A 10,652-nucleotide genomic window follows, 5' to 3' on the forward strand; every position below is an offset into this window, starting at 1 on the left:
CAGCACCCTCATGAGAGAATGTGAATGAAAAAGGATTCCTAGACTCCCTTGGAGGTTTGGGGGATTCCCAGATGTCCTCAAGCCGGACTAGAGAAATGATACTCTTGATAGTGCCCTTAAATAGGAATACAGACCAGGCCTGGAAAAACATAAATTATTTTTCTTGTAAAATAAAAGCCATCTCATTTTTATGATGTCCTTAGTCTCTAGTTTCATAACCCTTTCCATCCTCTTATCGAATTCATTCTCCACTGCTATCAGCATCTTAGAATAATGGGATAAGGTTTTTTTGAGCAGTATCTTACATACCAGCTACTGGACTAAGCATATATATATGTAGAAAACATATATATATTGTGTGTGTGTCTGTCCCCAATTGTGGCCTTGAGCGCCTAAGACCCTTGTTATTCTAAAACCCTTGTTATTCTCTAAGTGACAAAAGTACTAGAAATATCCCTTTTCTTGAAACATGGTCTTTGACCCTGGTTCTTAAATCCTTTGGAATTTCCTGGGTGATAACAGTGTCTTTTGTTCTAATGAGGTGACCTGATGGGTGGCTCCTGAATGGAGGCTAGTCACCACAGTAGAAGTTTGGAATATTCAGCCTCACACCCATTTTCTAGGAGAGGGGATGAGCTTGGTGTTAATGATTCACCCGCCTTGTGATGAAGCCTCCACAAACATCCCAATAGTATGGGGTTCAGAGAAATTCCAGGTTGGTGAGCATGTGGAGGTGTGAGAAGTGTGCTGTGCCTGGAGAAAGCATGAACAATCTGCACCCTTTCCCATAGCCCTACCCTCTGCATCTCTCCCGCCTGCGTGTTCATCTGTGTACTTTATCATGCCCTTTTATAATGAACTGGAAAGCAGTAAGCACACTGTTTTTCTGAGTTCTGTGAGCAGCCTAGCAAATTAATTGACCCCAAGGAGAGGGTGGTGTTGGAGCCTTCAATGCACAGCCATTGGTCAGAAGTACAGGTGACAACCTAGACTTTTGATTGGTGTCTGAAAGAAGAGGGGAGTCTTGTGGTTTTGAGCCCTGAAACTATGGGATATGACACTATCTCCAGGTAGATAGAGTGGAAGCTGAGTTAGATTGTTTGCTTCCACCTGGTATCACAGAACTGTTTGTTCTGAAAGTGGCCCCTCCCTGCCACATCTGGGGTCAGGAATGTTGAGAATGTGGTAGTAGCTTGAGAGTAAAGGAGACACACAGGAGGTAGTCTGAGGTTTCCCCTACATAACCTTGGGAGGTTATTATTATTATTCCTACTTTCTGATGAGAAAAAGGAGGCCCTGGGCAGGCTGGTAATAGACACCAAAGCAGAGGGAGGGAGGGAGGGAGGAAGGAAGCCTAGAATCTAACCCAGCCTTCGTGTTGTAATTATTTGGTCTTTCTAAGTAATAAGTAGCATATTTTAAGCTCAAATATAATTTTGAAGAAAAATTTCTCATTTTATACATGCTGTCTATATTTTAAATTGTTTTCAGTGTTAGAAATTCAGTTCAGAAAATGACATATCAATGGCAATCCTACGACTTGAAGTTTTCTGTGGTTGCAAGAGGTTGTTCTGTAGTTTGGCTTCAGAGAATTTTGAGTCTTTGGCAGAACATTGTTTTTGGGAAATTCTGGTCTCAGATACTTTTGAGTTTTTGTATTATGGATATATGTGTTTTGGTCATCTCTATTGTTCTACATATTTGTAGTGGGTTGAATAGTGTCACCTAAAAAGTCGTGTCATGAAACCTCAGGATAGTCCTTATTTGAAAATAGTCTTTGTAAAAAAAAAGAAAGAAAGAAAGAAAAAAGTCTTTGTAGATACAATTAAGGTAAGGTTCAAAATAAGATCATACAGGATTATGTTAGGCCCTAGATCCAATACAGTGTCCTTCTGAGGCAAAAAAAGACAGAGTGATGCAGGGAAGAAGGCATGTGAAAACAGAGGAAGGGCTTGGAGTTATGCTGCCACAACCACGTCATGCCAGGAACCACCGTCCCTGAAGTAAGCAGGGAGAACTCTCCCCTACTGACTTGATTTTGACTACTGATACGCTACTGATACCTTGATTTTGGACTTCTGGCTTCCAGAATTGTAACAAAAATTTATTTTGTTTCACATCACCTATTTTGTCAAGGCAGCCCTGGGAGACTAACAGACTATCCTCCAACACCTGATGCAAAATATACCACTTTTTATGGCCTTTCCTCACCATCTAAGATAGAACTGCTTCTTCCCCGAACTCTGAAAAAGTTCTTGTTGTCTATGCCACTGCTGAGGACTCAGATTTTTATTGTGTGCATGCTTTTTAATCTTTCTTGAGTCTCTGATTAGCTTCTAGTTTATATGTTTATTTGTGTATATAATGCAAAACTTTTGTTCTAAAAGAATGTTTATATAGAGAGAGTATTTATGATTTTCTCAATTCTTACCTTCCATTTAGTGAATCCATTCCACAGATATTTATGGAGTGTCTATGACATGAGAGACACTGTTTTCTTATCTCTGAGACAAATCCTTGTGAAGCTTGCTTTCTAGTGAGAATAAGTTTATGTATTAGAAATCAAATGCCATAGTCTAGGCTGGTTTCTGTAGCTTTTCTTGTCCCTTTATTTTTGGGGCCCAGTTTCCAATGCTGGGATATTCTGGCATCCTTTCAGATTTTTCTCTTAACTGTCAAGACCCCAGAAGAGGGAATGAAATGATATGAGGGGCTTCTCATTTCTCTCAGGATGATTCTGCCTCATTCCATCCTGTGTCTTGAACTTCCCTCTGCCCATTTAAACATGTTTGTAAACTCTATTGGAGCCACTGTCTGGAGTACTTGTATTTGCAAGACTGGACGCAGGCTAAGAAAACAGGAAGCCACATGCAAATCTGGGCACCACATTAGCTGGGACCCAACACTTTGGGTTAGTCCCAGACAGGTGGCAGAAACCACCCTTGCCAGGATACATGGATCATCAGCTGTTTGTTCTCCATTGCTGCCAAAATAAAGGATTCTTGGTTTTATAAGTGGGGACAAATGCCAGGCACTAGGACCACCTCTATGGTTCCCATTTTGTCAGCAGAAATGTGTAGAACAAAGATGATGTTTCCTGTCTGGGTTTTATTTTCAGTTCCAAGGAAAACTGATTGATATGAGAGCTAGTCTCTTTGTAGCTAATTTGAGGAATGGGGGTGGGTGGTGGTAGAGACAATACCAATGCATCAATCAAGCTGCTCAATAGGCCCATGCATGTTGAAAGTATAATACTTAATTGTTTGAGAATGTAGCAAAATAGCGCTTGCATAAACTGTTATTGGGAGAGTGTACAGCAAATTGATACAAATTTTATACCCAAAAAGCCTTAAAATGTTCATTCTCTCTAATCAAAAATTCTATTTCCAGCAATTTATCCTGAAAAAAATAATTTTCTATTTACACAAAGACTCATTCAGGAAGATCTTCTTTGCTGTATTATTCACAATAATGAAAGTCAACACAATGTTTAATAATACAAAAATGTCTAAATTTACAATGTTATATTTATATATTAGAATATGAGATAGCCCTTTAAAATGATATTAAAGAGCCTCTCTGGTGGCGCAAGGGGTTAAGCACAGCACTGTGAAGCTATTCACAATCTCTGCAGCATGAGTTCGATCCCCCAGCTGGCCAGGGAGCTACCCACATTGCGCAGCAGACCTCTCCTGTCTCGCCCGCTGCTCCCCTCAGCAGTGTATTTTAGTCAGTCTGCCTGTTCTGTTCCCCATTCTGCATCTGGTGAATCCTCTCATTCCCTGCACCTCTGGCCTGTACCCCAGTTCTATTATGCATAATAAATAAACCTTTAAAAAATACTTTTAAAAATTTTAAAAAAATGATATTAAAGATTGTAAAATGTTAATAACTTTTAAGTTAAGTGATGAGTACATGAGGGAAGATTAGTTATGTCATTCGCTATATCTTGGGAGTACAGTTGAATCTCTCCACAATAAAAGCTAAAAATTCTTGTTTTCAAAGAATGTATACATTTAATGGAAAATGATTATAAGATTAAGTGGAAAGGAAGGCATATTACTAAACAGTATAGATGTATGGTAGAATTTTATAAGATTTAAGTTCTGTAAAATACACATGCAAACCTGATATACATTTTTAATAAATATATATAACAATGTACATAATATATATTTATAATGCATATATTAAGAGTGATTACTTTGTGATACAAATATAGAAACTAGATTTTTCTTTATATACTTGTTCATATGTTTCCTTTCATTTAATAAGCATGTATTACTTTTATAGGCAACAACCATATTTTAATATTAAAAGGGAGGAGAGTCTAACAGGTCTGGGTTGGGCTTATGACTTACTGGCAAGTTTCTTTGTTGTGCCCAAGATCAGCAGACTCGGCCAGCATAGCCTCCAAGAATCCAAAGACAGCCGATGCAAATACAAAAGGGAGTTTATTACAGACTCGAGTCCGGCCTCACGGCACCTACCAACGCAGTGGCGAGTATCGAGAGCCCCGAACAATGGAAGCAGGGGTCTTAAATAGGTTCACAAGCAGGTGCGAATTTTGAAACAAGCCAGCAATTACTCATTGGCTACTACAAAGGCATTTTGTCACGCGTGGTTACAGTTTCAAACTGATTGGACGGTTAGAGATGCTGTCCCATTTATGGACAGGACTGCCCTCATTGGCGGCTGGGGTGGTCTGCTTTTTCGTCACCAAGTGGAGTGAGGGTTGTGACTGTTGAAACTATCTCTGGAATGCGGCTGTACAAGGACTAACATATCAAGGTGGAGGATATACAAAATGGCGAAACCTTGGCTAAGCTTGGTTCCACATTCTTAACCTCCTCAAGCCTCAGTTTTGTGTCTATAATAAGAAAAACATTACCTGCTTTATGAGGTTTGTATGAAGATTAAATAAGGCAATGCTTTGCTTTTAAATGTGAAATATAATAGGCAGTAACAGTTAGAAATGTTATCTTAATAAAAATCAGTTCTTCTACTGTGGTTATGATAGCACAACTGGTATGCCGGAAGTTGATTTGCCTTCTGCAATAAACAACTAGAAAACTGGACAATATGTGTGAAACAACTGTTTTCAGACTTCAGGTAACAAGCGAGTATAAATGTGATTCCTGAGAGAAGGAATACAAATATGTTGAGCTCTCTGATTGCCCTGATTTTCTGGACTATAGTATTGGGAGTGGGGGCATTAAGCAGCCCTGCAGGCAGCCTTGCTGAAGTGAGAACAGAGACATAGATCAGAGTTTAGAGAGGATGAGGCAACTGGAGTTTGTGGGGCAAATTACCAGAGAAAAAGAGCCAGAAAAAAAAAGTAGAGACCCCTAATGACCTGCGAAACATTATCAAACAATTTACCACATGTAATTTGAGTCCCCAAAGGAGGAATATAGAAAATACAGTCAAAGAAGAAATAACTGAAATTTTATATTTGTTATTTTAAAATGCATATATTTACCAGGATCCATTTCCTTTACACAGTCACACAGCACAAGCAGCTTCCCTGCTGCTTCCTGGCCTTAGATCCCTACAAAAAGAGGGGATAAAATACCACCTGCTACTCATAAAACTAAATCAAAAGAATATGTCAAGGAAGAAAAAAACAGATAGCAACAAGGCAGGGAAAACATGAAGACAGAGGAACCATCAAGTGAGGGAAGTGATCTAGAATTTGACAATGAGGTATGACTGAACCAGACATTGATGCCTATCAAGAAATGGGAGATGAAAATGTAGAGATACCTAAGGAAAAGACAAATCAGGCAAATGAGAATAAAGTGGCCATCATGGATCCATAAATAATGGTGAGTACAGAAAACATTGACTTATTCACAGATGACATCAAGCTGAATGTTTGCTTGGCCATTTGTATGCTAAGTGAGCCAGTGTCTTCATCAAATTATGGAAGCCAAATGCGGACGTCTAAGAGCATCAGAGCTATTGAAATAAATCCTGATTCTGCTCAAGCTTACAAGTGGTGAGGGAAAACATGCACTTCTGGGCCATTTAAAAGAAGGAGGCTATGAACTTCCCTGCAGTGTAAACTGGATTATGATGATGATGCTAGTATAATGCTAATGGAAAAATATAATGCTAGTGTCCAGAAATCGCAAAACATTGGAAAAAGTATAAGGGAAAGCAAAAAGAGTAAGTGATCAAAGAAAGAACAGAAATGTTTAAGAAGGCTCAGGAAGAAGATGAGAGTCCTGAGGGAGGAAGAAGTCAGATGACAGCCACAAACTCAGTATGGTTCTTTTCCAGATGGCTTTCCTGGGGTAATGCCTGAAGGAATGCCAGGCTCAACAAAATTCTTGGAGATCCAGAGGTTCTTGCAGCCATGCAGGATCCAGAAGTTATGGTGGCCTTCCAGGATGTAGCCCAGAATCCAGAAAATATGTCAGAATATCAGAATAACACAAAGGTTATGATCTTATCAGTAAATTGTCAGTGAAATTTGGAGGTCAAGTGTAATGCCCGCTGACAAATAAAAGCCTTGCTAAAGGAAAAGCAACTTAGATCACCTAATGGACATAGCAATTGCACAAATAATCCCTACCCCTCTGCCCCAAATGCAGCCGAAACATTTTAGAGTGGTTTGCCATTACACTGTTCATTCAATAATGTTTTCCTACTAGGATTTACAACTTTAAGTATTTTTTAAATCTTAAAAATATTTAGAACAAATTAAAAGGGTGTGTTGATCTCTACATTTTTTCTTTACTAATCACTTTTGTTTTTTTCTTTTAATTATTTGGGCAAGGAAGATAATTCACTATGGAAGATTCATTGTTCAGTTTGCATGAAATAAAGATTTATGAGCTGGAAAGGAGGAGATGCAATAAGTTCAACAAACTCTAAACAGGATAAACATAGAGAACAATATTAGGACACATCTTAATCAATTTGCTGAAAATTAATGATAAGTTGACTGTATTAAAAGTAGCCAGAAGGAAAGACACATGGATAGGGCCCTGCCTGGTGGCGCAGCAGTTGAGTGCTGGGCTGTGAAGCTGCCCGCAGCCTCTGCAGCACAGGTTCGATCCCTGGCCACCAGGCGAGAGTCCACACAGACCTCTCCTGCCGCCCGCCCGTTGCTCCCCTCAGCAGTATATTTCTCTGTCAGTCTGCCTGTTCTGTTCCCCGCTCTGGTGGATTCTCTCACCCTCCCGCGCCTCTGACTGTACCCAGTGCTTGTATAAATAAATAAATAAATCTTTAAAAAAAAAAAGAAAAAGAAAGATACATGGATGGATCAGTGGATGGATAGCAAGATACACCCACTCCTCCCCACCCCCCGGCCAAAAAAAAAAAAAAGAAAAAGAAAAGCACAATACATTCAGGGGAACAAAGATGAAAATTTCCACTGACTCCACCTGTAAAATCATTTACATTTAAAGACACAAATTAACATAGAAAGAAAATGCTATTTTAGAACTTTACATGGAATACATGTAACTTTGAAAAGTTACATGTAACTTTTTAAAATGAAGGTAAAATAAAGACACTATTAGGCAAAAAAAGTAATTGTTGAAAGTAATTTTGCCTGCATCAAAATAGCTAATGATCAGAATAAATAATTGCTAATTATTAGAAAGTATTGCCTATACTACAAGAAAGAGGGAAGTTCTTTATAAGCAAAAAGATACTAGTTCTACTCAAGTCAAGATACTTGAAAATAGTATGTGGGTAAAATTTTGCTCATTAATAAAATTTTCTTCAAAGGTATTTGATTATTTAAAACAAAATATCAATGTATTCAGGGTGAATAACATATGCCAAGGTAAAGGTTTAACAATGAAAGGGGGGATGAAAATAGTTCAAATACCTAACATTGTCTATGCAAAAGTATAATTTCATTTGAATGTAAATTGTTATAAAGTAAGGATGTACATAATAACTCTAGAACAACCATCATAAAAATAAAATAATCATACATAAGCCAATAGAGAAGATTAAATGGAACACTAAAAAGTACTTGATCTAAATAAGACAAAGAACATTAAAAAAGAACACTGAAGAGAAGGGGCAAATAGCAAGATGTAAATGTAAAACCAACAATATCAATATTTGCATTAAATAGAAATGGAATAAACACATCAATAAAAAACAGAAATTGTCAAGCTGGCAGAAGATAAGATCCATATAGTTTGTCTAAAAGAAATACACTCCAAATGTAAAGACAGAGTTCAAAATTAAAGCACAAAATAAAATATACTACCAGATATTGATAAAAAATAAAGGTATACTACAGTAAACTTAGGAAAAAAGCACATGACTAATGACAAAAGGACATTTCATAATCACAAAAAAGTTCAGTTTATTATGAAGAAAAACCAATCCTAAAGGTCAAGCACATAGTAACAGAGTTTCAAAAATACACAAAGTAGAAAGTGACAGAATTAAAAGAACTAGACAAATCCACATTATAATGAGAGATTTCAATACTCCCCTCTCAATAATTGATAAAATAAATATATAGACAACCTTAAGGACATAGGTTTGAAATGACTATCTACTGACATGATCTAATTGGCATAGATAAAATATTATATGTAAGGGTAGCAAAATACATATCCTTTTAAGTACATAAAATCATATGCTAGGTTATAAAGTAAATATTAATAAATTTTAAATGAATGTTTTATGATAATTAAATGAGAAAAATTTATGTGTGAAATCTCTACATATTTGGAAATTAAATAAGATATATCTAAGTAACACATGGTCAAGAAGAAATTATGAGGGAAATTAGAAAATATCTCAAATTGAATGATAAGATACAAAATATCAGAATTTCTGGGATTTAGTTAAAGCAATATTTAAAGGGAAATTTATATGTTTAAATTCTTATAGTAGATTCAAAAAGTACTAAAACCAATATATACACTTCCACCCTAAAAAGCTAAGATTGAAGATCAAAATAAGTGGAAGTTGGAAAATAATGAAAAGAGCAGAAACTAGTGAAATTAAAAGTGGACCAAAAGGGCCTCCCCGGTGGCGCAGTGGTTGAGCGCTGGGTTGCGAAGCTGTCCGCCGCCTCTGCGGCGCCGGTTCGATCCCCGGCTGCTCCCTGGCCACCGGAGGAGGGCCCCACATAGCGCGCAGACCTCTCCTGCCGCCCGCTGCTCCCCTCAGCAGTGTACTTCGGTCCTTCTGCCTGCTCTGCTCCCCGCTCTGGCTCTGGTGAATTCTCTCACCCTCCCGGGCTTCTGACTCTGCCCAGTGCATGTATAAACAAACAAACAAACAAAAAAAAAAAACAATAAATAAATAAATAAAAACATGCCTCTATTACAAAAAAAAAAAAAAAAAAAAAAAGTGGACCAAAAAACCAAGTGAAATAAATGTTGGTTAATTAGAAGAGTTAATACAATTGATAAACCTGTCACTGAACCAAAGAGGTAAAAAGGGCACAGAGCACAAGCTATCACTAACAGAAATGATAAGAGTGTTTGACAGTACATTTGATAACTTAGATGAAACCGAGAAATTCTTTGAAGACAAAAATAAGTGAACATAACAAGAAATGGAGTGTAATATTTCAGAGCCTGGACATTGGAGTCTAGCTGCTGGGGAGTGTGATCTGGGCTCTTTGACTTATCAGCTGTGTGAATTTGGGCAAATTCCTTAATTTCTCTGTGCCTTGGATTCTTCTAAAAAATCGGGATAATAGGGGTTTTGTGAAGATGAAATGAGTAATTTTGTAAAGCTCTGTGCCTGATACAATATAAGTGTTAGTTTTAAAACTCTACTTAAATCTTACAAGGTTTTTGGAACAAAATGGACCAATCTTGAGGTGATTAAGTTATGTGAAATCAGTCAAAAAGTGCACGTCAGATTTCAGGTGGTCTCACTCATTTGCAAAATACAAATACCCAAAAAACAATTATATGCAAATAACAGAGGAAATAAAACTCTGAACTTGGCAAAAAAAGAAGATAATGTTTACTAGAGGGAATAAGGGAAAGAAGCAGATGGGGTATGGTCACAGGGCATGTGGTGAAGGAAATAAAAAAATAATAACAAATAGAAACAAAATAAAATAAAAATGTAAAATAAAATCATTAAATCTTAAAAGATTTACTCTTAAAAGATTTTTTTGGATTGAGATTTATGATTGGTTCTGGTGCTTCAAATGAAAGAGAGTTGGAGATTTTGGAATAATCCTAGAGATTTTTTTTTGGTCAGTAAGATAAATTATTAATGGACACAGTAGAAAGTTCATATATCCAATTCAAAAGTCTATTGGTAGTTTGTTTAAATTCAACATAGGAAATCAATCAGGAGAGAAAAGAGAGAGAGAGACCTTTGTGAAATATACTCCCTTTTTCTGTGACCTCCTGAGCCCCTGACATTATTCACTTCCCCACACAATTCTGAAAGAGAGCTAAAAGGTTGACCTCATGGTGTGCTGGGAGAGTGATGTGTTTGGTAATCAAAGTGCAGCTGAAAGTGGCTCTTGGAAACAGGAGGGCTTTCTGGGTCAGCAGGCAGAGGTGGGGCTGTGCAACTTCTCTTTTATAGTTTCCAATCAATGGAGAACAGTTTCTTGTCCTAGTTCTGAAACACTGAAAATATCTTGGCCATCCATTCTCCTTCCTCCTGTGGGTGTTGGATGAGCCTTGTAG

The 10,652-nt window shown here is 37.4% G+C and overlaps 1 pseudogene; it reads left to right on the forward strand.

Annotated features, from left to right (window-relative positions):
- Positions 1-5,547: 5,547 nt before the first annotated feature.
- On the forward strand, positions 5,548-6,495 carry LOC119230336 (hsc70-interacting protein-like; annotated as a pseudogene).
- Positions 6,496-10,652: the final 4,157 nt, after the last annotated feature.

The sequence above is a fragment of the Talpa occidentalis genome, unplaced genomic scaffold (assembly GCF_014898055.3).
Source record: "Talpa occidentalis isolate TD23 unplaced genomic scaffold, MPIMG_talOcc4v2.1 talOcc4.665, whole genome shotgun sequence".
Classification (NCBI taxonomy): Eukaryota; Metazoa; Chordata; class Mammalia; order Eulipotyphla; family Talpidae; genus Talpa; species Talpa occidentalis.